This window comes from Polypterus senegalus, chromosome 13 (assembly GCF_016835505.1).
Source record: "Polypterus senegalus isolate Bchr_013 chromosome 13, ASM1683550v1, whole genome shotgun sequence".
Classification (NCBI taxonomy): Eukaryota; Metazoa; Chordata; class Cladistia; order Polypteriformes; family Polypteridae; genus Polypterus; species Polypterus senegalus.
Genome location: NC_053166.1, coordinates 7,422,086 through 7,449,709, shown reverse-complemented (window position 1 = coordinate 7,449,709; position 27,624 = coordinate 7,422,086).

Genomic DNA, 27,624 nt, shown 5'->3' with positions numbered 1-27,624 from the left:
CAACTTCTCCCAACTATCCCGGCGCAGTCTGGTGATGCTCTGTGTATTTTCCGGCACAATGGAGCGCCAGGTCAACAGGGCAAAAGTGACAACGAAGTGGCTCGCAGATCAGAGCATTAAACGTTTGGACCCGTGGCCAGGAATCGCCCCATTGAGAACCTGCGGTCATTTCTCAAAAAGCGGGTGGGACAAGCAGAAGCCCACAAATTGGGCTCAACTCCAAGCACTAAAAAGAATGCAAGAATGGATCAATCAGCGCCAGTCAGGGTTTGGCCCTGCAGCGGATGTCCACCATGCCAGAGCAAAGAACGTTTCCTCTTAGTACTCGGGTTTCCTCCCACAGTCCAAAGACATGCAGGTTAGGTGGATTGGCGATCCTAAAATGTGTGTGCTTGGTGTGTGTGTGTGTGTGTGTGTGTGTGTGTGTCCTGCAGTGGACTGGCGCCCTGCCTGGGGTTTGTTTCCTGCCTTGCGCCCTGTGCTGGCTGGGATTGGCTCCAGCAGACCCCCGTGGCCCTGTAATAAGGATACAGCAGGTTGGATAATGGATGGATGGATGGATGTCCATAGAACAGAGAAGGAAGTGGTCTGTTATTTAAGGCAGGGAACCGCAAGTGATGTCATTGAGGGACTGGAACCGGAAGTGATGTCAGTCACCTTCACTTGGTCCAATCAGCTTCCACCTCTGGGCACGTGTGTGACACTAAATAAAGGATAGGAAAAAAATAAATGAAACATCAAATACCAAGCTTCCCAATTTGAGCCCTGCAAGATTTGTGACAAACTTCTCCATTTGACCTCCAAGCTTTCTGGTGTGGTCTCTTCTGGTCAGGTGATGAGGTTGGGGGGCACCTTTTCCTTACTGGTAGGAGACGTCCATTTATAACCAGCCACACTATTCGCACCAAATGTTCAGCGTCCATACTGGAGACCCTTTGGGCTCCTTACGCCTTTATGCTGGGTGGACACTCTGTGAATGAAGACCCCTTTTAACCAGAGGGCTGTTCTCAATGGCACATTCAAGGCTACAAAATTGTATTAACGTGTGTGTCCGTTGTACCAGAGTTATGGCCTTACTTAAACTATGTCTCCAGTCCAGTGAGTATCTTATTTGTTGTTTTCCGGCATCTCACAAAACATTTGGAAGAGACGTCACATGGGGAGTCATTAATCCCATTTGCGACTTTCTGGCCCTTACCAGCTAAATGTGGGTTTTAGTGGTTGATGTTTGGGTCAGACTCAGGGCAACAACCAAACAAAGTCGCCTGGCATGAGCTGCTGACCCATTCAAAAGACAACTCGGCGACATCCTTTGCCAGTTAGGTAATAGTTAAGTTCAAAAAGATTTTGTAATGATATTTAAATGACAACGTAGGGCAATGTAGGACCCCTTGTAGACGATTGTCGCAAAATTGCTTCAAGCCGCTTCCAGCCTGAATGCAGCTGAGTTGGCATATGTACCCCACCAATGCCAGTTGATGCCTATTCAATACATACCAAGGATCGTTTTGGAAGCACTGGCCACGCCATCTAGCAGTCGTGGTTGAAATTGCATCCACCTGATGGACGTGAAGTGTTGGCGTGGATTTTGTCTTCTAATTTCAGGAAATTGTCCAAATTTGAGGCCAGTTGTGGTAAGATAAAAATACATACCAGCTAACCCTTCCATTTTCCAACCTGCTGAATCTGAACACAGGGGTCTGCTGGAGCCAATCCCAGGCCAGGAACCAATCCTGGGCAGGGTGCCAACCCACCGCAGGACACACACAAACGCCAATCCACCTAACCTGCATGTCTTTGGACTGTGAGAGGAAACCCACGCAGACAACATGCAAACTCCACACCGGGAGGACCCGGGAAGCGAACCCGGGTCTCCTAACTGCAAGGCAGCAGCGCTACCACTGCGCCACCATGCCCATACCAGCTTATTGTTTGCTATATTCAAATTAACAATCTCCACTTAATTTCACCCATCCATTATCCAACCCGGTATATCCTAACTACAGGGTCATGGGGGTCTGCTGGAGCCAACACAGGGCATAAGGCAGGAAACAAACCCTGGGCAAGGCACCAGCCCACCGCAGGGCACACACACACACACACCAAGCACACACTAGGGACAATTTAGAATCGCCAGTCCACCTAACCTGCATGTCTTTGGACTGTGGGAGGAAACCCAGACCAGTAAATTTCAACAAAGTGTAATTGCAGACCGCAGTACCTATGAGGTCAGTAATTGTGATGCCCCCACATTACGAAACGCCCTCAATTCTAGTCACGTAACACCCGTCACTTTAGACTATGATGGGCATTAGGGTCCCGTTACACTGTGGTTAAGATTAGGGTAGCAGGAGGGTTATCTCAGTCAAAGGGCATTCTGTGACTGACGTTGAGGGCATCACCTGATCTGTGTCACAGGTATTACGAGCTGCAGCTTGACCCTTCTCCTTAATGTAGCATCTGCTTGACAGCAAAAACACAAATCATTTCTTTTTTTATAAAATTGTAAATAAATTTAGGCAATAAAGGGTTAAGCCGTTCTCGCAGGTCACCTTTTGCATTCTAAATAACGTTATCATACGGTTACAATCAATACAGTTTATATAAAGGATTAGCAATTTTGGTTGCAGAAGATAATGTAAGATAGAGTTTGTTCCATCAGCAGAATAAAGTTTGTTCGTCAATTATATAAATTTATTTTCAACATTTTAAACCACGTTGTCATTTAAACATAATTACATAAAATCTCTTTGATCCTAACTATTACCTAACTGGTAAAGGATGTCACCAAGTTGTTTCTTTGCCGAGTTGACTGTCTCCCAGTTGTTCAGAAAGCTAAGACCAGTTCTGCAGCCACACTTCTCTTAGATTTGTATGTCAAAACTAACACTGGGCTGCACACTAAATCTTTTGAAACGCATTTCATTGCATTCGGCGTGTTTGGATGGATGCCTTCTATCACTCACTGCCCACCATGACACTGTTTGGCTCCATGTCTCCTCCCTGTTGGTCACGAACCTCCAAGGGGAGAACTGAGGGCTGATTTATCGATGACCTGCCTGTGCAGAGGCCTAATAGAGCAGATACTAAAACTGGCATTGAGCTCATCATCACTTGTGCACACACACACACAGCCCGACATCTACCACAGTTTACTGTCAACTTCGTGGCTATTTGATTCAAATCGTGAAAACATCCTGGCCAGGGACCTGCAGCAGATTGCTCTTCAGCTCCCAACAAGTCTCAGCTGCACAAAGAAGCAAATCAGTTAGCCTGAGGGACAGAATGGCCTCCTGTCATTTGCTTGTGTACTCGTCATCTTTGTCATCTTCAGAGACTTTGAGCTTACTAAGCAAATATCATGGAGGTTTATTTACTCAGCCGACAGCTTTACGTTTTATTTTTCAGTTGTTATCCACATTAGTGAATGTTAAGTCACACTTTGCTTTTGATAGTGGTCGGTTTCAGGCCCAGATACAATCAGTTTCCCTCGCTTTTGTTTTTTCTCACTCCGTGGGTGTTTTTCACTTTCTGTTCTTATGCTGCTTTATTATGTTTGCTTGTCTTTCCACTTGCTTACAAAATTTGTTTTCACTAAAATGAAACCTAATTTCCGCTTACTAGAGGAATATTTGATTGGTGGACTACGAAACTGATCAAGTAGATTAGTCGCCAGTCTGATTCTTAGGTGCGCACCTCCACAAGTTCACATCTAAAGCTGCTGCAGCCTCGTTGGCCCTTTGGCCTCTTTTAACATTTATTCTCTCTTGGGTCCGCACTATTCTACACTGTTGTTTCTGTTGTCCCCACTGCACCGTCACCACCGTTCTTGTCCATTTCCTCCAGTCACTCAGGAATTCAATGTCAGGTTTGGGCAGCTTGTCAAGAATTGCTCCATCCCATACACAGGATCATTCACTCCGATTTGTGCCAAGTGAGCCAGCTTTGTAGCCATGGAACATTCTTCACGTTTATTGTCATTTGTTTTTACACTTGTTACTTTGCCAATGCTGATCTGTTCAGTGAGCACTTGTAGTGAGACAATGGAGATAGACAGAAGTGAAAGGCACTGTATAATAAATAATGTAGATACATAGAAGTGAAAGGCACTGTATAACAGATAGATAGATAGATAAACAGACAGAAGTGAAAGGCACTATATAATAGATAGATAGATAGATAGATAGATAGATAGATAGATAGATAGATAGAAAGGTACTGTATAATAAATAGATTGATAGATAAGGCAATATATGATAGATAGATAGAAGTCAAAGGTACTATATAATAAATAGATAGATAGAAGTGAAAGGCACTATATAACAGATAGATAGATAGATAGATAGATAGAAAGGTACTGTATAATAAATAGATTGATAGATAAGGCAATATATGATAGATAGATAGAAGTGAAAGGCACTATATAATAGATAGATAGATAGATAGATAGATAGATAGATAGATAGATAGATAGATAGATAGATAGATAGATAGATAGATAGAAATAAAAGGCACTAAATAATTGACAGATCGAAGTGAAAGGCACTATATTAAAGAATGTTATTTGTCTCCAGGGGGAAATTTAGCTTTTTACAGACGCTCTTTAAATAAGTAAATACTTAAATAGGTAGATAAGTAAGTAAGTAAGTAAATAAAGATAGACACACACTTTGGTCTGAACGTACACCAGAATGACTATAAAGCAAGACAATTTAAAAAGAAAGAAAAGGTGACATTCCCAGTCCCTGTGACGCACTATACAGACATATTTCTGTTGGCATAAAGGACCCCCAGTCGTGCTTCTTGGCACACGTCTACTGAATCATTTGTAGGTGTGTCACAGAGAGGATGTGCAGCATTTGTCACAATGGGACTCAGTTTTGTTTCAGTTCTCTCCTCCTGTATGACCTCCAGTGGGTCCTGAGTGTGTCCTATAGCTGAGTCTGCCCTTTTTAATGTGCTTGTTGATTTAGTGGGTCCCTTTTGAAGTGATGTGACCAGCCCAGCCCACCACACTGACCATCAGAGAGTTCTGGAAGATGTGAAGGAGTTCACTTCCCACATTAAAGGAGCACAGTCTCTGCCCTTTCTTAGCTCCTCTGTGTTCTGAGACCGTCATTAATGTGGACCTCCAAGTACTTGTATGATGGACCATTCTATATCCACTCCTTAAATAGTGACTGGACACAGAGGCTCCTTGGTTTTGCTGATGTTATAATGCAGACAATTCTCTTTGCACCCCCTGACTCCTCTCTGTCTCCCCCTTTTTACCGATACACCCCATAAGTGAAGAATCATCTGAGAACTTCTGCAAATGGCAGGATGAGCCTGCTGTTATGTTTTTAGTTGGAGGAGCACAGGGTGAAGGAGACAGGCCTGTTCCTTGAGTTGTTCCAGTGTTGCTCACACAGTCCTTGCGTCTCTGACAGATAATCCATTATCCAGGACCCCACAGGCTCACCCACCTGCAGATCTGTGAGGTGACCTCTTAACAGGAATGACTGGATGGGAGAAATCAAAAAAAACATAATCCTCACAGTGCTGCCAGCTTTGTCCAGTGAGAATAAGCCTGGTGGAGCAGAAAGATAATTGGCAAACTGCAGTGGGTTCAGGTGGTCTGCTGGACCACAAGAGGACTCCTCTCAAAGGTCTTCATGATGTGAGACATGAATGCCACCGATCAGTAGTCATTGGGTGAAGAGGCGCCTGCCTTCTTTGACGCCTGAACAATCCTAATTGTTTTCCACAACAGTGGCACTTTCTGCAGCCTTAGGGACAAACTGAACAGGTGACAGAGGACACCACAACTTTGGTCAGCACAGGCCTTAAGAACTCGATGACGGACTCGTAGCTTTTTGTTGTCTCCTTACTTGGTCTTCAGTTATGGACAGTCCACACTTGGACTCGTCGCTGGCCATTCCGCTTGACGTAGTTAGGAGTTTTTGATGTAGTAGGGAATTGTGTGGGGAGACTTGTCATTGGAAGAAGGTGGAAGTGGAAGGGAAAATCTTTTTAAAAATGAACTACGAACATTTAAACTTCTCACTTCTGCTGCTGCCCTGTGGTGGGCTGGCACCCTGCCCGGGGTTTGTTTCCTGTCTTGCACCCTGTGTTGGCTGGGATTGGCTCCAGCAGACCCCCATGACTCTGTAGTTAGGATATAGCAGGTTGGATGATGGATGGATGGACTTCTGCTACTGAGATGTATTCCCTCTTGGGACTGGACTTTGCTTTTCTATGCTTTTCTGTGCTTCTTGTGCTCCCACTGCCCCGTCATCACCATTCTTTTCCATGTCCTCCAGCACTCAGGTGGATCAGCAGTTCTTTTATTCATGTAGTGACAGCAGGACTTGCAGATTGACTGGCAATAGAAATTCGCCAAGCGTTCCCAACTCCTGCTAGAATTTTACTTTTATTTTCCATTCATTTTCACTCTAGCTTTGCAATGCATCATGGGGTAACCAGCCCAGGTCAAAACTCTGGTGCCTAGTTAGTGGACCAGGTCGCACACATCCTCATACCACATTCCTGTGAACAAAAAGACAAACTGCCCCGTTCGTGGGGAGAACTGGCGAAGAGTCGACAGAACTGGCCACTCCGTAAAAAGTTAGTTCCAGGACAGAAAAATGTGGCACATGAATCGCTTGTCGCCCTCCTCTTCACATAAAACTGGGACTCATGAAGAATTTCGTGAAAGCGCTGAACACGGAAGGCGAAGGTTTTCGTTATTTAACTCTTTAAGGGCTGAATATTTTTTCCAAAAAACTCAGTTTTCTGAAAAGCACACAAAGCAATGCTTTCACACATAAAATCTACGCAAATTGTATGTTGCTATGTGCCGTGGCATCTCTGGTGGCAGTGTCTGCACAGGGGCACCTCAATGATCAGCAGGAATGCACGATGGGCCTTCTATCTGGCTGTCTTCGCACTTTCGTTTTCGATATCCATCTCCAGATCACTTGCATTAAACTTGGACTTTGACAAGTCAGAGTCCTATTCAACGAAATTACGTAAAACGTCCATGCTTTGCACATTTGCTTTGGTCTCTCGCCAGATGTCAATGCCATTTTAGAGGTTGCTTGCTCTTCGCTACTCATGCACGCGTTTGGAATCGAAGTCAAATCAACAAAGCTATGTAACTTTCCTTCGAACTAAAACATAAGGAGAGTTCTGTTGCAGTTTCCAGCTGATTACCGTCCTCTACCCCTGAATTTTGACAAAAGTCGACATCAGCCCTGAAAGAGTTAAGACAGATGTTCCCAAGAATAACTGACGCCAAGATCAAAGAGGACATTTCTGTTGGCCCCCCCAGATCAGACGTTATGAGTGACAAGCGGTTTGAAGATCTGGTAGTTGGGCCTGGAAAGCCTTCAGAGACGGTTTTGACAATTTTCTGGGCAATTACAGAGCCCCAAACTCCATTCAGCTGGTAGACAAACTTCTGAAAGCATACAAAGACAATGAAGTGCCACACGTCACTCAAGATTCATTTCCTCCACTCACACTTGGACTTCTTCCTCGCAAATCTTGGTGCTGTCGGTGACAAACACGGTGAAAGGTTTCACCAGGACATTGCTACGATGGAGAGACGATACCAGGGCAACTGGAATCCATCAATGCTTGTTGACTACTGTTGGGCACTGCAACGTGATGCACCAGACGTTGAATACAAAAGAAAATCAGGAGCAAAACACTTTGAATTCTGTTGAATTTAATAGCTTATGCAAAACATAAATGTTTGGTGATCCTACCTCGCGGTAAGGAGACCTGTGGGTTCGTTTCTTGAGTCCTGCCTGCGTGGAGTTTCCTCCCACAGTCCAAAGACATGCAGGTTAGGCACATTGGTGATCCTAAATTGTCCCTAGTGTGCGCTTGGTGTGTGTGTGTGTGTGTGTGCGCCCTGCGGTGGGCTGGCGCCCTGCCCGGGTTTGTTTCCTGCCTTGCGCCCTGTGTTGGCTGGGATTGGCTCCAGCAGACCCCCGTGACCCTGTAGTTAGGATAGCGGGTTGGATGATGGATGGATGGATGGATGAAACATAAACGCGACTAAATACGTCATTGTCAGTAAAGATATGAATGTCTGGTTTTCAGAGTTCCTACGTGTTGCAGTAAAAACAAAACTCTATTTGTGCATCCCGAGTAGGTACCTGTCACAATCGGCAAGAAACTTTTCAGGAAGCAAGACATTTCCAAAAATTTGTTGTGCAGTGCAATCAAAGATTGTCCAAACCTGTTTGTCTCTGGGATCTGAAAATAAATGAAACTAACTGGGAAAAACTTCCATAGACACAAGGAGAACACGCCAACAGGCAGAGAACAACCCCTCTGAGCCACCACGCCACCCGATTTCAGTACTGCTTTGTTAAATGCCACGAAATGATGTGCTTTGTAAAAGGTGATTGTAAAAATAGAGTTTGATGGGTTTGTAGCGTTGCCAACCCACCGGACTTGCATGTCTCAGGTCAAAAACCCATGAAAAACACGGGGAGAACATGCAAAGTCCATGCAGGGAGGTCCCTTGGGCACTAACCCTGGTCACCTTGTGTGACTACTGTGCCACCCTCTGTTCATTTAGGGTCATATCAGTGACTGGTACTGAACTGCTCAAGGCGCTATATAAGGTGCCCTTCTACTCTGACCTCAACTGCCGCAGTTTCCATATTTTTCAGTGTCAGCTTCTTATGTTTGATCGGGTCACACACAACGCTTGGTGGAGGTTTGGGTTCACAGATCTGAGTTGGCAATCCACAGCATGACAAACCTTATGTGACATCTGGGGACTAGTTCTATAGTTTTTGATCCCTAGCCATTTAGGAGTATAAATTGTTGGTGTTTTTAGGGTCTTTGATTGTCTTGTGTCCAGACTACAGTAACGTGCCTACTTGACACTCCCCGGCGTCCCCTACCGTGGCTGCTGTCTACCTGGGATTGCCTGTTGTATTCATTTTGTCTTATTATTCATTTAACAGGAATACTTCACTGGAGAAAACCAGAAGTGTAACTGCACCAGTTTCCCAAAAAAGAGTCACTATGAATTTCTAGAAAATACAAAGAACGAACTTCAAAAAGTCTTTTCGACTCAGCCGCCAAAATGCAAATAATAAGGCATTTGTACCCTTAAATGTATATTACTTTATTTATTTTATTTATCGATTATAAATTATATTTCTGTTTCTGATATTTTTTTGTCTATTTTAATAAAACTAATAAATTATCACTTTTCAAGTGTTTCCTGTATGGTGGTACGGTGTTCAGTTCTGCAGGGGGGTCCGCTCTGCTCCTCTCCTGTCCCGGTCACAGCCCTGCCGAGTTGCCTCAGGACACTTTTTATATTTTTTTTAACCATTTTTGGAAATTATGAGTGTTACACATCTTTAAATGACACAACGTATGCCACTGTGCCCATCCTGTGCCCCAGCGTTCATTCCTGTTCTGCCAGCACTGGCCACAGCTCTGGCACCAAAGAATGGAAATAAAGGAAACGGAAATTATTGAGAAAATGTTTTCAAGTCTTGTGATGTTTCTAGAAATTGTACGTAACAAACTGCATCAAATGACAAGGCCTGAACGTCTCAGCATGCCACCGATAATCTGCCGCGACAGAGGATTATCTGCCAAGTCGTCTCCTCTAAGCACTCAGTTAGAAAGAACAACACAAGAGGGCAGGTGACCTCCGTCTCTGTTTAAAGGAAAAGTCCTGCAGTAGAACTCCGTGATGAGCTCCGCCGGCGGCTTTCACGAGCAAACGAGGAGCCGCTGAAGCTCCTGGAGTCGCAGCCTTCTGATGGAGCCAAACGGGCATCTCCTCTCTGTTTGTGACGTTTTAATGCCTGACAGCTGATGTTGGCCTTTTAAAATCATCTTAATTTGACCAGCTGCTCGATGCACATTGTGGTGGTGTGCGCTCTAAACTCTGGTGTACGAAACAAAGAAAATAATGAAAACCTCGTCAGAAAAAAACGTCAAACAGTGGAGCTTCGACCATTAAAACCAAATGAGATTCAATTAGACGCTGGAAATGGCGACGGCTTCTCTTAGTAGTCAGAGTTCTGAGGTGTGTGTCACAAATACACAGAAGAGAAAGAATATCAGAGAGAGAGCTGTGAAAGGCGCTATATGATAGATAGATAGATAGATAGATAGATAGATAGATAGATAGATAGATAGATAGATAGATAGATATGAAAGGCACTATATGATAGATAGATAGATAGATAGATAGATAGATAGATAGATAGATAGATAGATAGATAGATAGATGAGAAAGGCACTATATGATAGATAGATAGATAGATAGATGAGAAAGGCACTATATGATAGATAGATAGATAGATAGATAGATAGATAGATAGATAATAGATAGATGAGAAAGGCACTATATGATAGATAGATAGATAGATAGATAGATAGATAGATAGATAGATAGATAGATAGATAGATAGATAGATAGATAGATAGATAGATAGATAGTGTGGACGCTTGCCCAGACACACACAGACGGACATCTTTGTTTCACACAACACACCCTTTATTTACAATATTTACAGTTTAGTTCAATCAGTGCACGTCCCAGTGCCTCCAGCACCGTTCCCCCAAAGTCCAGGGCACACAGTCCAATTGCCTTCTGGCCGCCTCCAGTCCTCTCTCCAGCTCCGTCTCTCTTCCACCCGACTTCCGCTCTCGACTGAAGGGAGGCGGCCCCTTAAATAGGAACCCAGATGGGCTCCAGCTGCTTCCCGGCATTACTCCAAAGATACACCCCAGTGTGGCGGAAGTGCTGGCTGCGCACCCTGGAAGCCCTCCGGGTGTCCCCTGTCTTCTTCCCCCCAGCACTTCCTGGTGTGGCGGAAGTGCTGGGCTCCAGAATTCTACAGGCACTGGGGCGCCGCATGGCGGTGGCCACGGGTCCCTACAGGGCTGGGCTTCCAAGCCCTCTACCCGTAGCCCCCAACATAACCAGGGCGGTCGCCCCCTCGCAGTCTGGAGGAGGTACAAGCCCTCCTCTGGTCCTCCTGGGCGTCCCGGCCGGGCTCCAGCCCCGGCCAGATGCCACAGTGCCCCACCGCCAGTGAAGACATGTCGGTCCAAGCGGCACTTCCCGAGAGGGCAGCACGTCCCCAGAGATGGTCCAACACGGCACCCTGGGACATCTCATTTCAGCACCCCCTCCGACGCCAACACGCCCCTCTGGTCTGCGCCGCTCTCGCCTCCACCATCCCCGCCTGCCAGGGCACCATCCGCTCTCCGGTGGGGAGTCCTCCCGTGGAGCGGCCCGTTCCAGGAGGGCAGGTTCCTAACACTGTTGGTCCCAGCGCTCGTTGGGGCTTCGATCCTGCAAAAAGACAAAAGGGAGGGCCATAAACACTACCTGGACACTCACACCGAGCGTCCCACCGGTTTCTGTACCGGCAGCGCTCTACCCCCCTACCGACCGCCGCAGGTTCCATGCCCGTCCGTTCGTCATTGGTGGGACCGCTCTCGCAGGGGGCTCCTCCACCCGCCCAGATGTTTCCCTCTGCCTCCGCAGAGGACGGAACTTCACTGGACGTGCGCACCCAGCGACACGTCCCATCCTATTGGAGGAACCGGCATTCACCCATTGGTTCCTCCTTTTCCTTTTGTATGCCCTGACGGTCTGGGTCTGAGCATGGTGAAAGCTCAAATCCAGCCCCGTCTGCGTCCCTGCAGAGTGACAGGAGACTGCCGCGGGCTTTGAGGGAATGGCGCTAGGACCCAGGGCACTCATCAGCCCCTGTCCTGCCAGCCCGTACGAACTCGCTCTCCTCGCTCCGCAGGCAGTCTGCACCGCCGCGTCCGCTGTTGGGGAATTGCCTACTTGTTGCCGGTCCTCCTTATTAAAGTCATGGCCGTTTTCGGCGAATCCCCCCTTATGCTGTACGGGGAGGGCAAGACTTACCTACCCCGCCGTACTCTGCCGGCCAAAGGCTCCAGCATCGCGCCAATCCTCCGTGTCGTACGCCGTCTCCAATGACGCAACCGCCTTCCCCTTCAGCTTCTCCAGCTGGACGGCGAGAGCACTGAGCATCTGTAACAAAGGCGACTCTGCGGGCCGAAGGGACTCCTCCGGCTCGCGCAGAGCCCCCGGCGAAAACAGGGAGACAGACGTCGGTGGGCTTGCCTGTCTATCAGCTGCACTCGTCGTCTGCCTCCTGTGGGCCACTCCCTCTGGCCCAATCAGGTCTCTTCCCGGCACGAGACTGGCATTCCTTGGTCCCACCATTGTACCGTTATTGGCGGGCACACAAGACACACCCACCAATCCCGTGCCTGTCAGCGGGCGGGACATCCGACCCGCGGCCATCTTGTCTCCCCTTCTCCGGGTGCGGTGGCGTGCCTCCTGGCAGCCTCGCAGCTGCTGCGATTCTTTGAGCTGCAGCGACTCCGATATCGCAGCCTCTTCTGCTGCCGCCCTCGCGCAGTCAACAGCCCGTGGCCTGGTGTGCTCCTGCCACGGACGCGGATCCGGATCGTCCCTCCCTGTGGGAAACAAGGTACGTTCAACCCCGAAGGGCCGATTACTGCAGGGCAGGGCACTCACCTCCCGGATCTCGTCATTCCAAGGCCCCCGTCCTGGCCGTCCGTCCTAACGGCGCGACTTTCGGAGCCCGCTGCACCCCGTTCTCCTTCCTCCGCACCCGGGGAACATGGCCATACAGCGGATCGGCGGCAGTCCGTGGGGTAAACCGCTCCTGTGGGGTTGTGCACGTACCGCTCCCGCGGCGAGTGTGTGGGGTCCGCTGCTGCGCCGGGCCGTCCACAGAAAAATGTTTTTCTGATGCAGGTCCCCGTCTTGCACCAGACGGACCATCCTACGCCACTGTGGACTTGAACCTGGACACAGACAGACGGACATCTTAAGTTCACCACACACACGTTTATTTTATAATATTTACAGTGCATTCCCCAGTGCCTCTTGCACCGTTCCCCCAATGTCCAGGCCTCACAGTCCTTTGTGCCTTTCCTCTCTCCTGGCCGCCTCCAGTCCTCTCTCCAGCTCCGTCTCTCTTCCACCCGACTTCCGCTCTCAACTGAAGGGAGGCAGCCCCTTAAATAGGAACCCGGATGGGCTCCAGCTGCTTCCCGGCACTCCTCTGAAGACACGCCCCAGTGTGGCGGAAGTATCGGCTGCACACACGGAAGCCCTCCTGGTGTCCCCTGTCTTCTTCCCCCCAGCACTTCCTGGTGTGGTGGAAGTGCTGGGCTCCAGGGTTGTTCAGGCACCGGGGCACCGCCTGGCGGTGGCCACGGGTCCCTACAGGGCTGGGCTTCCAAGCCCTTTACCCGAGGCCCCCAACATAACCAGGGTGGTCACCCCCTCGCGGTCTGGAGGAGGTACAAGCCCTCCTCCGGTCCTCCTGGGCGTCCCAGCCGGGCTCCAGCCCCAGCCGGATGTCACAATAGATAGATAGATAGATAGATAGATAGATAGATAGATAGATAGATAGATAGATAGATGTGAAAGGCGCTATATAATAGATAGATAGACAGATAGATGTGAAAGGCGCTATATAATAGATAGATAGATAGATAGATAGATAGATAGATAGATAGATGTGAAAGGCGCTATATAATAGATAGATAGATAGATAGATAGATAGATAGATAGATGTGAAAGGCACTATATGATAGATAGATGTGAAAGTCACTATATAATAGATAGATAGATGTGAAAGGCACCATATGATAGGTAGATAGATAGATAGATAGAGTATAAAAAGCACCATATAGGAAATATAAAGATAGGAAAGGCGCTATATACAGTTAGATGGATGTACTCGGGGTCACGCATGCTGAGTGTGTGTCTTGTGGTTTAATGCTTGTGATTTTAGTTTTCACCTCTTCTTCATACTCTTGGTCCCAGGCGTACTTTGCACTTTATTATTCTTATTATTCTTTAAACTACTTTTGACCCAAGGGTCACTAGTAATGGGGTCTTCAAGCTGCCCCCTTGTGATATAGTAAGCCATGCTGCTTACATCATGAGGCTCAGAGGGGTCCATACGTATCAAATCTTCTTGAGCCGTGTTGGCTCCCTCCCTTCTATAGATGGCACTGCCATACCCAGAGTGGAACCTAGGGGGCATTAGTGAGCCCCAAAACCCCAGAACACAAAGACACAATGTAGTCAGCCTCTGGTTCAAATAAATGGTTGTTTATTACAAGAATTCCTTATACACAATAAACAGGTCATTTCCTTCTTCCTTGCCCCTCTCACGTTCTCTCGTTTCCCACCACACTGTTCTCCTCCAGTCGACTGTTGCCTTCCTTCCTCCCTCCCAGCAGCTCTGATTCGCCTGGACAGGGCAGCGTGATTCTCTTTTAATTTGGTGGCATTATGTGGCCCGATGGAAGCACTTCCGGCTTGCATGTAGCCCTGTGGCTGTCCCAACTGGGACTTTACTGTATATGAGGGGATGAACTGCTCCCTGCCGTCCTCTATTGCAAGTTCTTGTATTCTTTCAGGCATCTCGACCAGTACAGACATCATCAGACATCCGGCCAGGTGTCGCCCCCATTTAGTCCATCCTTCCATTATGGCACCCCAGCCGGGTAAGGATTTCACTTCCACCCATCCGTCCCCTGGCATATCTACCCCAGACACACTCTACACTTCTGCCAGTCCAGCATTGACCACCCCAATGTTCAGCTCCTTTCAGGTTCACCCTTTTAAGCTGAGGGTGTGAAAGCCCAAGTGTAAGGATATGAGCAGTAAATTGTGTCCGGGGAGCGTCGCCCACTTTCCTGTTTTTATTTCCTGAGCCCATGCGGCACTCGCAGAGCGATGAAAACAGAAAACGAGGAGCGGCCGAGTGACTTTGCACTCATCATGGCGACGCCCGCTCCGTCTCGGCAGTGGAACAATTCTCTTGCAGACTGTGGAGTTGTTTTTATGCTATCAGGTCGTCAATCTGCTGCGTGTTCATTTCAGTCTCCAGTGCCAGATCAGGCCTGATGTTTATCTAAACGCCATCTTGTGCTTTTCACCAAACGCATTCTTTGGTAGCGCAAACTGTGACAAAACAGGGCAGGATGAGTAAATAATTGTCACATAACTGGGGAAGTCCCTGACGCGGTGGACAACAATGGAGCGGAGATTTCCTCCATACGGCAGGCGCTAGCGTCTCCAGTGGAGGTCGGCTTGTTTTAGAATATTTTTGAAGTTTGTAAATGGAGAGCAGACATGTGGCTCAGTGGTTAGGGAGACGGCTGCTGCTGTGGCTCCACTCCGGTGATGTCTACACCAACATGGCGGGTCTACTCGACTTCATTTACCTCAAGAAGCCATTGGGGGGGGGCGGACAGAATGGAGAGGTGGTTGTGATTTAGAGCTCAGGTGGAGGAGAGCAGGGGGCTCCGTCAGGTGGGGTGGCTCTGGTTTACAGTAACTACTTCAGAATGTGGGTGGCACGGTGGCGCAGTGGTAGCGATCCTGTGGGTTCGCTTCCCGAGTTTGTGTCTGCATGGGTTTCCTCCCACAGTCCAAAGACATGCAGGTTGGGTGCATTGACGATCCTAAATTGTCCCTAGTGTGTGCTTGGTATGTGTGTGTGTGCCCTGTGGTGGGTTGGCGCCCTGCCCGGGGTTTGTTTCCTGCCTTGTGCCCTGCCCTGTGTTGGCTGGGATTGGCTCCAGCAGCCCCCTGTGACCCTGTGTTAGGGACAATGACTGCTTGGCTGACTTCTGAATGTCCTCATCCTGTTGGTCAGATGACACTCCAATGCCAGTGAGGCTCCTTCACTTTACGTCTTCACTTGTCAAATGTCGGCGCAGACGTCGTTCTGAGGTTACGTTCTTGGGTTCCATTTCCTCGTCTACTGCGTTCTTCTTTGGCTGGCAAAATCCCATCACCACCTCCTCGCGGTGCCGGCTGGAAACAACGACCCCATGGGAAGTTGGCCAACGGTGAGGGTCGTCGATGTCAGGCGGAGCGACGCGCCGATCGACGGACCCCTCCTCAGTCGCATCATATGCAACAACGGCTCAACATTTGGACGATGATGCTAGGCGTCCCCTGCAGGCGACGCGCGCCGCCCTCGCCTGAGCGACGGAGAAGTGGGCGAAGGCTACCTGCCCAAGGACGGGACAGGCTAAAGAAGCAAGTCCGACCACGACTACGATTACGGTGTGGGACCCTCAACATCGGCACCATGACCGAAGAAGCGCGAGTTGGCCGACGACTCAAGACCCGTCGTGTCGACATCGCCTGTATTCAAGAGACGAAATGGAAAGGATCAAAAGCCAGAGACATCGGCGAAGGCTTCAAACTGTATTACAACGGCGCACAAGCACAAAACGGCGTGGGAATCGTGATCTGCCAGAAGCTACAAGACAACGTCGTAGAAGTCAGCCGAGTCTCAGACCGCCTCATGTCACTCAAGATCGACACTGGCTCAGCCGTGCTCCGAGTTGTATCGTGCTACGCGCCCCAAACCAATTGCCCCGACGACGAGAAAGACCGATTCTGGGAAAGCCTCGACGCCCACCTACGATCATTTGCCCCCGAAGAACACGTAGCTGTCGGTGGCGACCTCAACGGCCACGTGGGTCAAGAGCGAACCGGATACTAACGGGTCCATGGGGCCAAGGACGAGGAGCCCGTAACGACGATGGCACACGAGCTGGACTGCGCAGAGGCCCATGATTTCGCCATAGTCAACACTTTCTTCAAAAAGAAGCAAATGCATCAGATAACATACTCCAGCGGCGGCCGAGACACCCAGATCGACTACTGGCTCTTTCGAGGTGTCACTTCAACTTGGTCCGTGACGTAAAAGTGATCCCATCAACAAACGTCGCCCCCCAACACCGGCTGCTCGTCATGGACCTACACCTAGACCTTGGCCAGCGTCGAATGGTACGAACAACAACCAAAAGATCAAATGGTGGAGACTCGCAGTGGAAGCAAGAGCTTACAAAAGAGCTCGCCCGCATGGACGTGGACCCTGACCAGCCAGTAGCGGACACCTGGGATGCCATCTCCAGCCAGATCTCCGGCTGCGTCCAACCCTTGGACGGACGAAACCGGGAAGAAAATTCATCGATAAACAAACATGGTGGTGGAACGAAGAAGTGCAAGAACCCATCAAAGCGAAGAAGAAAGCCCTGAAGAAGTGGCTCCAGTCCAGAGACGATGAAGACTACCAACAATACAGAACATCCAAGTTGATGGCGAAGAGTGCTGTCGCAGCCAAAGCGGCTCACTATAGCAAGCTCTACGAGGAGTTGGACACGCCTGGAGGGGCGAACAAGATCTATCGCCTTGCCAATATGCCATCGCTCGACCCAGGATATCGGCCAGGTCAAGCATATCAAGGACGACCAACACCTAGTCTTACGGACCCGCCCGCCATCCTCCAGCGTTGGAGCGATTACTACTCCAGAGTGAGCAATGAAGAATTCCCACACCGCCGATCAGCAGTGCCGCCCCGTCTCTGGCCCCGTCCCGCCAATTACCATCGCAGAAGTCAAAACTGCTGTCAAGAAGATGAAGAACGGAAGGCGACCGGACCTGATGACATTCCTGCTGAAGTGTGGAAGCTGCTTGGGCAACGTGGAGCCGCGACGCTATGCGATCTCTTCAACCAAATCGTCAGAGGAGGCGAAGTCCCCAAGGCCTGGACCACCAGCATAACAGTGCCCATTTGGAAAGGCAAAGGCGACGTGGCCGAGTGCTCCAACTATCGCCCAATCCGCCTCCTATGCCACACAATGAAGATATTCGAGCGGATCTTGGACGCCCGCCTCCGCCATATCGTCACCATCACGCCAAATCAATGCGGCTTTGTCAAAGGCTGTGGAACAACCGATGCAATCCATGCCGCCCGCCTTCTACTGGAGAAACATCGAGAAAAGAACAAAGGTGTCCATATGGCCTTCCTGGACCTGGAGAAAGCGTTTGATAGAGTGCCTCATGACCTCATCTGGCATGCGTTCGCGCGCACGGTGTACCAGAAGCATACGCCAACTGGGTCAAGCTCCTGTACCGCAACGTCACCAGCATGGTCAGGTGCCCAGTGGGAACATCACCGCCTTCGCCATCAATGTGGCGTGCACCAGGGATCAGCGCTATCGCCGCTCCTGTTCATTTTGTGTATGGACACAGCAACGGCGGACCTCCAGACCCCCCACCCATGGACGCTGCTGTATGCGGACGACGCCTTCCTCTCGGACGAGACACGCAAGCCCTACAGCAACAGGCCCAACGGTGGAAGGACCGGTTAGACACCAACGGCATGAAGTTGAATATTAAAAAGACCGAATACATGGAATGTGGCCTGCAAACCGATGGTACCATCAAGATCGGGGAGGAAGACCTGAAGAAGACTACCGAATTCAAGTACCTTGGCGCTGTCATCAGCCACGACGGTGACCTGTCACCCGACGTCCGCGCAAGAATCAACGCCGCATGGGCCAAGTGGCGCCAAGTCACTGGCGTGCTCTGCGACCGCCGCATGCCGGACAGCCTGAAGTCAAAAATCTACAAATCAGTGGTCCGCCCAGTTGCCCTATATGGATCAGAGTGCTGGCCAGCCTCTGCGAAGCACGAACAAGCCCTAAGCACCATGGAGATGCGTATGCTTCGCTGGAGCCTGGGCCTAACAAGATGGGACTGTATCATGAACGCCGACATCCGAAGGCGAATGGGCATAGCGCCAATTGTAGAAAAGATGCGAGAGGCAAGGCTGCGGTGGTACGGGCATGTCACCCGAAGTGACCAGAACTCGGTGGCGCGAACGGCAATGCGGCTCGACCCGCAGGAGACGGCGACCACGAGGAAGACCAAAGAAGCGGTGGATGGACCGGATCAGCGAAGACATGAAAATCGCCAATGTCACCCCAGAAGACGCTTTAGACCGAGCCAAATGGAGACGATGTTGCAAGAGAGCGGACCCTGCGATCAAGCGGGACACAACGCCAGGATGAAGAAGTCTACTGCGTTCTTCTTTATTGAGTTTCAATCTCAGTTTGTCTTTTGCCACAATTGCACCCGCTTACGATGCGCCATCTGCTGGAATGAAACTTGCAGTGCATTTTACTACTATAGCGTTAACAGAATACTTTAACGCTTGTATTATACAGACTAGTGGTAACAGCACATTCTGCTGTCCGTGGAAAGTAAGATTTGGTATTGGATGGGCACAAAGGAAGGATGAAGTGGGCATCACCCTCTACAGGACCCTCCTCCACCTTAAGAGAATTATTCATCACGCCAGGTTCACGTGCTGCCCCACAATACAAGCTACTTGACGTTTAAACCACAGTGCGGCCATTTCAGTGCCCGCCGCACTTGAGTGGCATGGGCTCCAGTCAGCACCGATAAAGAGCCATAAAGTTCAATCAGGATTCAGTATGTTGGTGAGTTCTCAATAAATTTTGCACTCATAGCCACCCTGCTCAGGAGTCCCAAAGCACAAAAATCCCAGTAAGTTCCAAAAGCATTTCCACTAGAGGGGGATATCACCGTCAAACCCCGGCTAGTAATACGGGCCAGCGCTGAAACTTTATGACATCCATCCATCCATTATCCACCCCGCTATATCCTAACTACAGGGTCACAGGGGTCTGCTGGAGCCAATCCCAGCCAACACAGGGCGCGAGGCAGGAAACAAACCCCGGGCAGGGCGCCAGCCCACCGCAGTCTTTATGACATAAACAGTTCATTCTCTGCTATAACAATGAAGCTCCGTGGAGCCCGAGAAGGAAAAGCCGTGCAATGCAAAGCAAATCGCAGTCCAGAAGTCCAGAAAGAGAGCGTGAAGGTCATAAAATCCTGCAATCCAATAACTCAATGAAACCCAAGTGAACTCATCAACTCCAGAATGAACCACCAGGAACTGTGCGAGACCCCCACCTCTTAACCCCTGGATTTATAGGGTGACGGGCAGATCCTGGCGATGGCATATTTCGGCCAGGGTTTCTCCTCTGGCTGGGGAGTAGTTATAGGCGGGGACATACTGTCAAAATCGAAATTAGAGCTGTCAATCATAATGATTAATGGGTTTAAGCCCCGCCCCCTCTGACGTCACACCGGAAGTGCCACCCGCTGCCGCAAGACCGGAAGTCCCGCCCTGTCGCCTCCTGATGACGTCACGTCGGAATTCCCCCGCCCCTCCATGTGACCTCTCTCCGCCCCGTTGGCGCCGTGAACAGCTCAGACATACCCGGGGGCTGCCTCGGCCCCCACCCTTTCTCTGGCACAAGCCCAGACAGGCCTGGGGCCTGTCCTGACCGGTTCAGACCAGCCCAAAGTCGCCCCAGCACCGACCCGAGGATGTTCCGTATCCTGACGTCCTCAAGGGACTGCCTCTGACAGGCGGCATCCCCAGACCTCCCAGTCCCCCGGCCCCCTTACCGGCCAGTTCTGAAAAGGCCCTATAAAAAGCCAAGCCTTTTGTTCTCATCTTGGCTTCAAAAACCTGCATTTTTCCAGCTCACACACACACAGATAACAAACTGTCAGATCAAAGGCACGGTCTGAGTCAGGCCGCATTTAACCATAGGCGCCCCAAACTGCCCGGACACTTCTGAAACCGAGCGGCGTAAAACAGCCGAGCATTTTCTAAAGACTCTGACCGGGAAAAATGGAATCTAGGACCGAGGTCCCAACGTTCCAGCCTGGGCGAGTTACCCTATAGCCTGTCCTGCTTTAGGTAAGAACCCTGTATCTATTATTTAAAATATCTATCTCAACTTTGAATCATCTAAACCAAGCTGCCTAGCCTGAAAATCTTATAGAGATTGCCACAGAGAGAAAGAACTGGCATAAGGGTGAGACATGCTCTGAATTGCGCTGACAGCCCCTAAGAGCATTACTCAGTCAGCTTTAACAGCCCCTGTGACCAGACCCCTGCTCTGTGCGCAGAGAAAAGATCAAATCAGCCTTTGCCAGCCCCTCCCGATAGCCCAGATATACGGCGGCCCCGGGAACGTATAAGCTATCAACTCACTGACCGACTGCAGCTGTGTATCTTCTCACTTCAGTTGCGAATGCCCGAGGCCCTTTTCAAACAGGCGATGTCCTTAGTCCTCGATAAGCGCTGGCATATCAGATTGGCCCCCAGCCCCTCCCGATAGCTTCAGATACATAGAACTCTAACGCTTGCATAATCTGTCAAGTACCTGACCGGTTCCAGCTGTGTATCTTCTCACTTCAGTGGCACAGGCCGCTCTGGAATTCTTTTAGGCCATTTTGAAACCGGGGGGGATTCCTTTTTTTTTTTCATGTCTTTTGATCTTGGTTCCTTAGTCCCGCTAGCGCTCCAGCGTTTGCATAATCCGCCAAGTACCTTAATGGATGGCGCTATGTGTTGTAATCTCCTACACAAAATGCCCCGAGAAAGTTCAGGAAAATTTCAGGCATTTTTTGAAAACATGTGCTCATCGCACGGAGGTTTAAGATCCACCTGTAACCGGGTCACTCGCGAGATGGCACCAGTATGTGTTCAGATCTAAACAGACCCGGTAAAATATTACACCAAATATGACATTTCTCTCTAAACAGAGAAAAGACATCTGTTTCAAAATTACTCGAAATGCGCAGAATACCTTTTCAGGCGGACTGATGCATAAACTGACCGCGTAAATGGACCGGCAGATGGGCAAATCTGTGATTATAAATGACCGTTCAAACTTGAAAAGAGTGCTGCGCCGAGTGTATATAATACCACCTAAACTAGACCCATTATCACCATTTTGGAAACCGCTAAGAAAAGACGAGACGGACATCAAAGACGGTGTGTCCGTATTTTAACTTTATTGTGATATTTGTAATGGTTAAAATCCGATATTAACAGACTTCATACCGACGATCTTTGCAGAAGCTGTTGTCCCTGGGGATCACGGTAAGACTTATTTTGATGAATACGAATCCCTATGCATAACTATTATATGCGCTAAAGGCTCGTGTATTAAAAATGTAAAGTTTGATTCCTTATGTTTTTTCTGTTTAGATGTCTATATCGAGACTGATTCAAGAAATGGTAAATTATTTTTACAATTTTGTTTAAAATGTGCATGGCTTGATCTTTGAAGGGTTTGATTATCTGCGCATGGGCGAGTTTGACTCGGGCACACGCTAGACAATAGCGCGCGCAGGCCGCTGCGCATGGGCGATTTTCACTCCGGGATAGCGGGCACAGCCCCAAGATCATCTCGCCTAATATAGCTCAGTCTTAAAATGTATAGGTCTTAAATAACCGTTTAAGGGGCTCGTGTCAGCGCCTATCGAGAATACTTTAGGCCGATCTACATGAATCATGTTTTATTTCAAAAATAACTTACGGCTGAATCCTTTATTTATTTTTCTAGAAATTTATATTCAAATAGATTCATCGAACCATGATGTTGATGATGATGATACGGGTAAGAATATATTTTTTAAATCGATAAAGTGTTTACAAATTTCCTGCCGGTGTGTGTCTGCGCGTTCATAACTGGTGTTTACAATGTTCCAAACTTTGCGCGTACGTCCGCAGTCACGTCTAGTGTTTACAAAGTTCCAAAGTGTGCAGCTTGTTTGCGCTTTCATTGTAAATTAAAATGTCATTATTTTCATTCAGTATTGTCGCGCCCCAAGTCCCCAGGGTTTTTACAAGCCTCGTCTATTGTGGAATGCTAGGGTAAATGAATATTATAACACGTGCCGGTATTTATCAGGGCCGGCTGCCTAATCTGAAAAAGTTTGTGCCCATTTTACTGTATGGAATGTGCGCTTTGTTAAAATGTATCGGGGTGTTACAATTAGCCTAGCATCTGCGAGAGTCTGTCTAGCTACCATAAAATAGATTTTTAATAGTGCCGTGCTTCTATAGGTCTGAACTGGGAATTCGGTTGTCGCGTAATAAAACCTCCTCGGTTTATCAGCTGCCTGCGTGTCTGTTATTTTAAAGAGTGTATGCATATATATGTATATTGTTAACGGCACCCGGGCACAGACAGGCACAACCACCACACGTTTATTTACAATATACACAATTGTTCTGGTCACAAAGACCCCAGTCCTTTGGTCACACAGACCCACACAAGTGCACAAACCCCTATCCCAAAGTCCTGGCCTCACGATGCCTTTCTTCGGGCCGCCTTCATCCTCTCCTTCTGCCTTGCCCTACTTCCACCCGACTCCAGCCTCGAATGTATGAAGGACGGCCCCTTTTATAGATTGCCCGGATGAGCAGCAGGTGTTCCGGGCATTCCTCCGTTGGCCACGCCCCAGCGTGGCGGAAGTGCCGGCTGTCCTCCTGACAGCCCTCCGGGTAACACCAAAGGTCTTCCCCCCAGCACTTCCTGGTGTGGCGGAAGTGCTGGGGCAACAAGTCTCCAAGACATCGAGGGCGCCTCCTGGCGGTGACCACGGGCCCCTACAGAGAAAGGCTTCCATGCCCTTGACCCGTGGCCCCCAAAGCAACCCGGAAGGCAAACCCCACGTGATCCAGGCAGGGCTCTGACCCTCTTCCGGTCCCTCCTGGTGTCCCGGCCGGGTCATGGCCCCTGGCATCCCTGACAATATTTTGTTTGAGCTACGTCACGCCGCAGGTTCCGGTAAACAACTTAAGCATTTGGAATGCGTGTCTGGCCTGTTATTTTAAAGAGTGTATGCATTTTCATTGAGCTACGCATGGGCAAGGACTCGGGGAATGTTATTTTAAACAGCGCACGAATTTTGAATGCGCGCCTCTGGCTGGGTGTGTGTGCGCGCGTGTGTGTGTGTCTGGCCTGTTATTTTAAAGAGCGTATACATTTTCTTTTTTTTTCTAGATGAAAGTCCTTTACAGAACGAAACAGTTTCTCAAAGGGATTCCCCAGAGGTAATCAGCCTCAGTGAGTGTCATTTCAGTTTTATCCAAGAAAAGCCTGGGTTCAGACGTATCTCCAGATTTGATAAAAAGAGGTCTTTAACTTTTCTTTTCAGGCTCCCCGGGCGTTTTAACTCAGTTGTTGAACGGATCAGAAAATCTAAACGAATACCGTAACTGGAGGGCCCCGCAAACACCACCCCGTCTGAGGTCAGCTACCCGCCTTCGTCCAGGTCCCGCGCCAGCCGACGCATTTCTCCCGGACCCTATGACAGCCTCAGATGGCGTTTATCCCGCCTGGGGTCCCGATCGCCCACGACGACTCACTCTGACATCGCTTCTCGTTATACCCTTAGGCCTGAACACGAGCAGAGGCATCGAGAAAGGCTGCAAGAGCTGACTGAAATCCTTGGCCTATTAGTGGATCATTTTGTAGAATTAGAGGGTCCTATGTACAGTTCCGTACCCGAAATGTGCAGATATTTGATGTATATGAATGTTTTTTACAGGATTCTAACCCGAAATTTAAGGATAGGTATTATATGACTTTTTTGCATGAAAATAACATTGACTGAAAATCACTATTATTATACTCTGTGATTACTGTATAGTCGTCACCTTAGATTAAATTTAATTCAAGCCTGAAAAACCCCAATAGCTGCTTTTTACACGGCTCTAACCCGAAAGTAAAAGAAAGGTATTATATGACTTTTTTGCATGAAAATAACATCGACTGCAAATCAATATTATTATTATACTCTGTGATTATAACTATTACCTTTGATTAAATTTAGGTCATGCCTGAAAACAGGTCTAGCGAAAGCAACGATGGCAGCGGTGACAGCAGTGACAGCAATGACGATGTCCGCAAAGTGGTTGATACAGACAGTGAGCGTGAATATCCTGTCAGGCGTAAAGGTAGGAAAAGACCGTCCAGTGAAAACCTGAGATTACTAAAAGAGATGTCTGACAACCTCAAATATTCTATAAAGCCCCCTAAAATACCCACCCCTCCACGATCTCCTGAAATTGTTCAATCACCATTCCCCGTGACACATCCGATCGACAATTTTGACCTGATTGACAACGCGCTTCGGGTTCTAAATTCTGATGAAATAGCCGTAGTTAACGCTCTGCTGGAGCTTTTGAAGAATACGTCTTCTGAGGCCAGAACATCTTCAGCCCCTTCACCAGCACCTGATACCCTAGACACGAATGTAATATCCCCACAACCTTCTACCTCACGGTCCAGTAACGCCCTTCTTCAACACTCGCCTGTTGAGGCCTTAACAGAGTCGGGTAATTCACCTCGGCATCCTCAGGTGGGAACGGGGGTGCCTAATTTGTCCCGGGTAAACTCGAGTCTCGAAACCAACTCTCCACAGCCCTCTACCTCACATACGGAGAATCCTCCGTCTCCAGAGCCGTCCGTAAACTCTCCAGAACCATCTACCTCGCATACGGAGAATCTTTCGTCTCCAGAGTCGCCCGTAAACTCTCCACAAACGTCTACCTCACATACGGAGAATCTTTCGTCTCCAGAGCCGTCCGTAAGCTCTCCACAAACGTCTACCTCTCGATTAAATAATTTGTCTGTCACGGAGCGTCCAAAATTTAACAATATCGAGATTAGACACTGATTCAATTTTTCTGAGTCCTACGCGCTAGATTCATTCGCCGAAGTATTTCATCATATGCACGAGACCCTTCAGAACCTTTTAGACGGTTTTACGAGCACTTTGAATCCTCAGGATTCAGTGCAGTTAGAATTACGTGCCGATTCTCTCAACCCCGGTGATTTTTCCCTAACCCCGGCGGGGGCGCTTTCTGTCGAGAACTTTTTTCATCAAATTGAGTTACTTCTCCAGAGTCACGCCACTATTTTAGCCGATTCTAGTCTGACGCTAATCGTTCAGGTAGTCAGGGTTCCGGCTGGCGGAGGGGCTCATAGGCGTAAAGCCTGTACCCTTTTCAACGATGTAATCGTTCAAAAGAAACGGAAACACCTATGGATCTACTTCAGCCCGGATGATCAGTGTTGTTTTGCCAGGGGATTGCTGGCTGTATTAAACGACGGATTCAGAAACGATCAGAAATTGTGTGAAATAGAGGCTCGTTGACTGCACGTCAGGGTCGGGTTATCTATGGATCAGAAAGTAACGTTTTCAGATGTAGAAAAATTTGAGAGGCTCATGGGTATTAAAATTATCGTTTGGTACCGGGAACCGAATGCTAGCGCTCTATTAAAATTTGAAACGTCCCAGGGCCAAAATCCAAAGACGGCTTTCTTGTTTTTGCACCGTGAGCATTATTACGGTATTTTGAATCTAAAAGGCTTTCTGGGGTTTGACTACATCTGCGATTTCTGCTACACGGGATATTCTGACCCGGCACGACATCGCTGTGAGCAGCACTGCAACGTCTGTTTATCTACAGACTGTCGCTCGGTTGACGGGGAAGCTATTCGATGTACCAATTGCGATCGTTTCTGCCAATCTAGGTTTTGCTTCGATCTTCACAAAACGCGGACATTTAATGAAAAGACGCGTTGGTCTGAAAGCCTCTGCGATACCCAGAAAGTCTGTGTTCTCTGCAACCAGAAATACGTGATGAATGCCGAGTCAAAACCTCACAAGTGTCGACCCAAACACTGTCGCGTTTGTAGAGCGGTCGTGGAAGAGTCGGATGAAAATCATCTATGTTTTATTCAAAGCTTACCGGAAAGACCGCTCCAAGAAAACTATGTGTTCTACGATTTTGAGTGCCGTCAAGATGACGGAATCCACATCCCCAATTACATCCACTGCATGCATTGGAACGGTCAATCTTGGAGTCGGGCCGGTGAGGACTGCGTAGCAAAGTTATTCCACAGATATCGATGTCCGAAATACGAAGATTACACGTTCATAGCTCACAATTCTAAAGGGTATAACAGCTATTTCCTTTTGAAATATCTCGTCGAGAGCGGACAAACTCCGTCTGTTACATCTCAGGGGTGTAAACTAATGTGCTTTATAGAAGAAGATTATAACTTGAGATTTATCGATTCGTTGAACTTCAGCCTATGAAATTGAGCAGTATGCCCAAAGCCTTGGGATTCCAGGCTCAAAAAGGGTACTTTCCCCATTTCTTTAACACCGCTGAAAATCAAAATTACATCGGACCGTACCCAAGCCTAAATATTACGGTTTTGAGCACATGATGAGCCAGGAAAGACAGGAGTTTTTGTCTTGGTACGATTCGATTAAAAGCGGTACCTTCAACTTTAAACAAGAAATGGCCTACTATTGTCGAAACGATGTGGTTATTTTGAGAACGGCGTGCATGAAGTTTAGAGAGGAAGTGATCAGGATCGGCGATATCGATCCTTTTCAGTGTATGACCTTAGCTTCTCTTTGCCTGTCCATGTACAAACAAAACTGCATGCCCGATCATGCAATCGGAATCATTCCGAGTGATCATTACAAAAGCACTCACAAAGCTTATTCTAACGCTTCTATTCAATGGCTGATGTTTCTTTCCGAAAAGGAAAAAATAAACATTCGGCACTCCCTGAATCACGGCGAAGTCAAGATGGGATCCTTTTATTTAGACGGTTACGCCGAAGTTCAGGGTGTCCCGACGGCCTTTGAGTTTGCCGGATGCTTTTATCACGGATGTCCAGAGTGCTACGAGGCGCAAGCCAAACATCCTCTCACCGGGGCTCCTTATGCCGAATTGTTTCAAACGTTTGACGACAAACTCAAGAATTTGCGTGAAACATTTCATCTGACGGTGAGAGTTCTTTCGGAACATCAATGGGAACGCATGA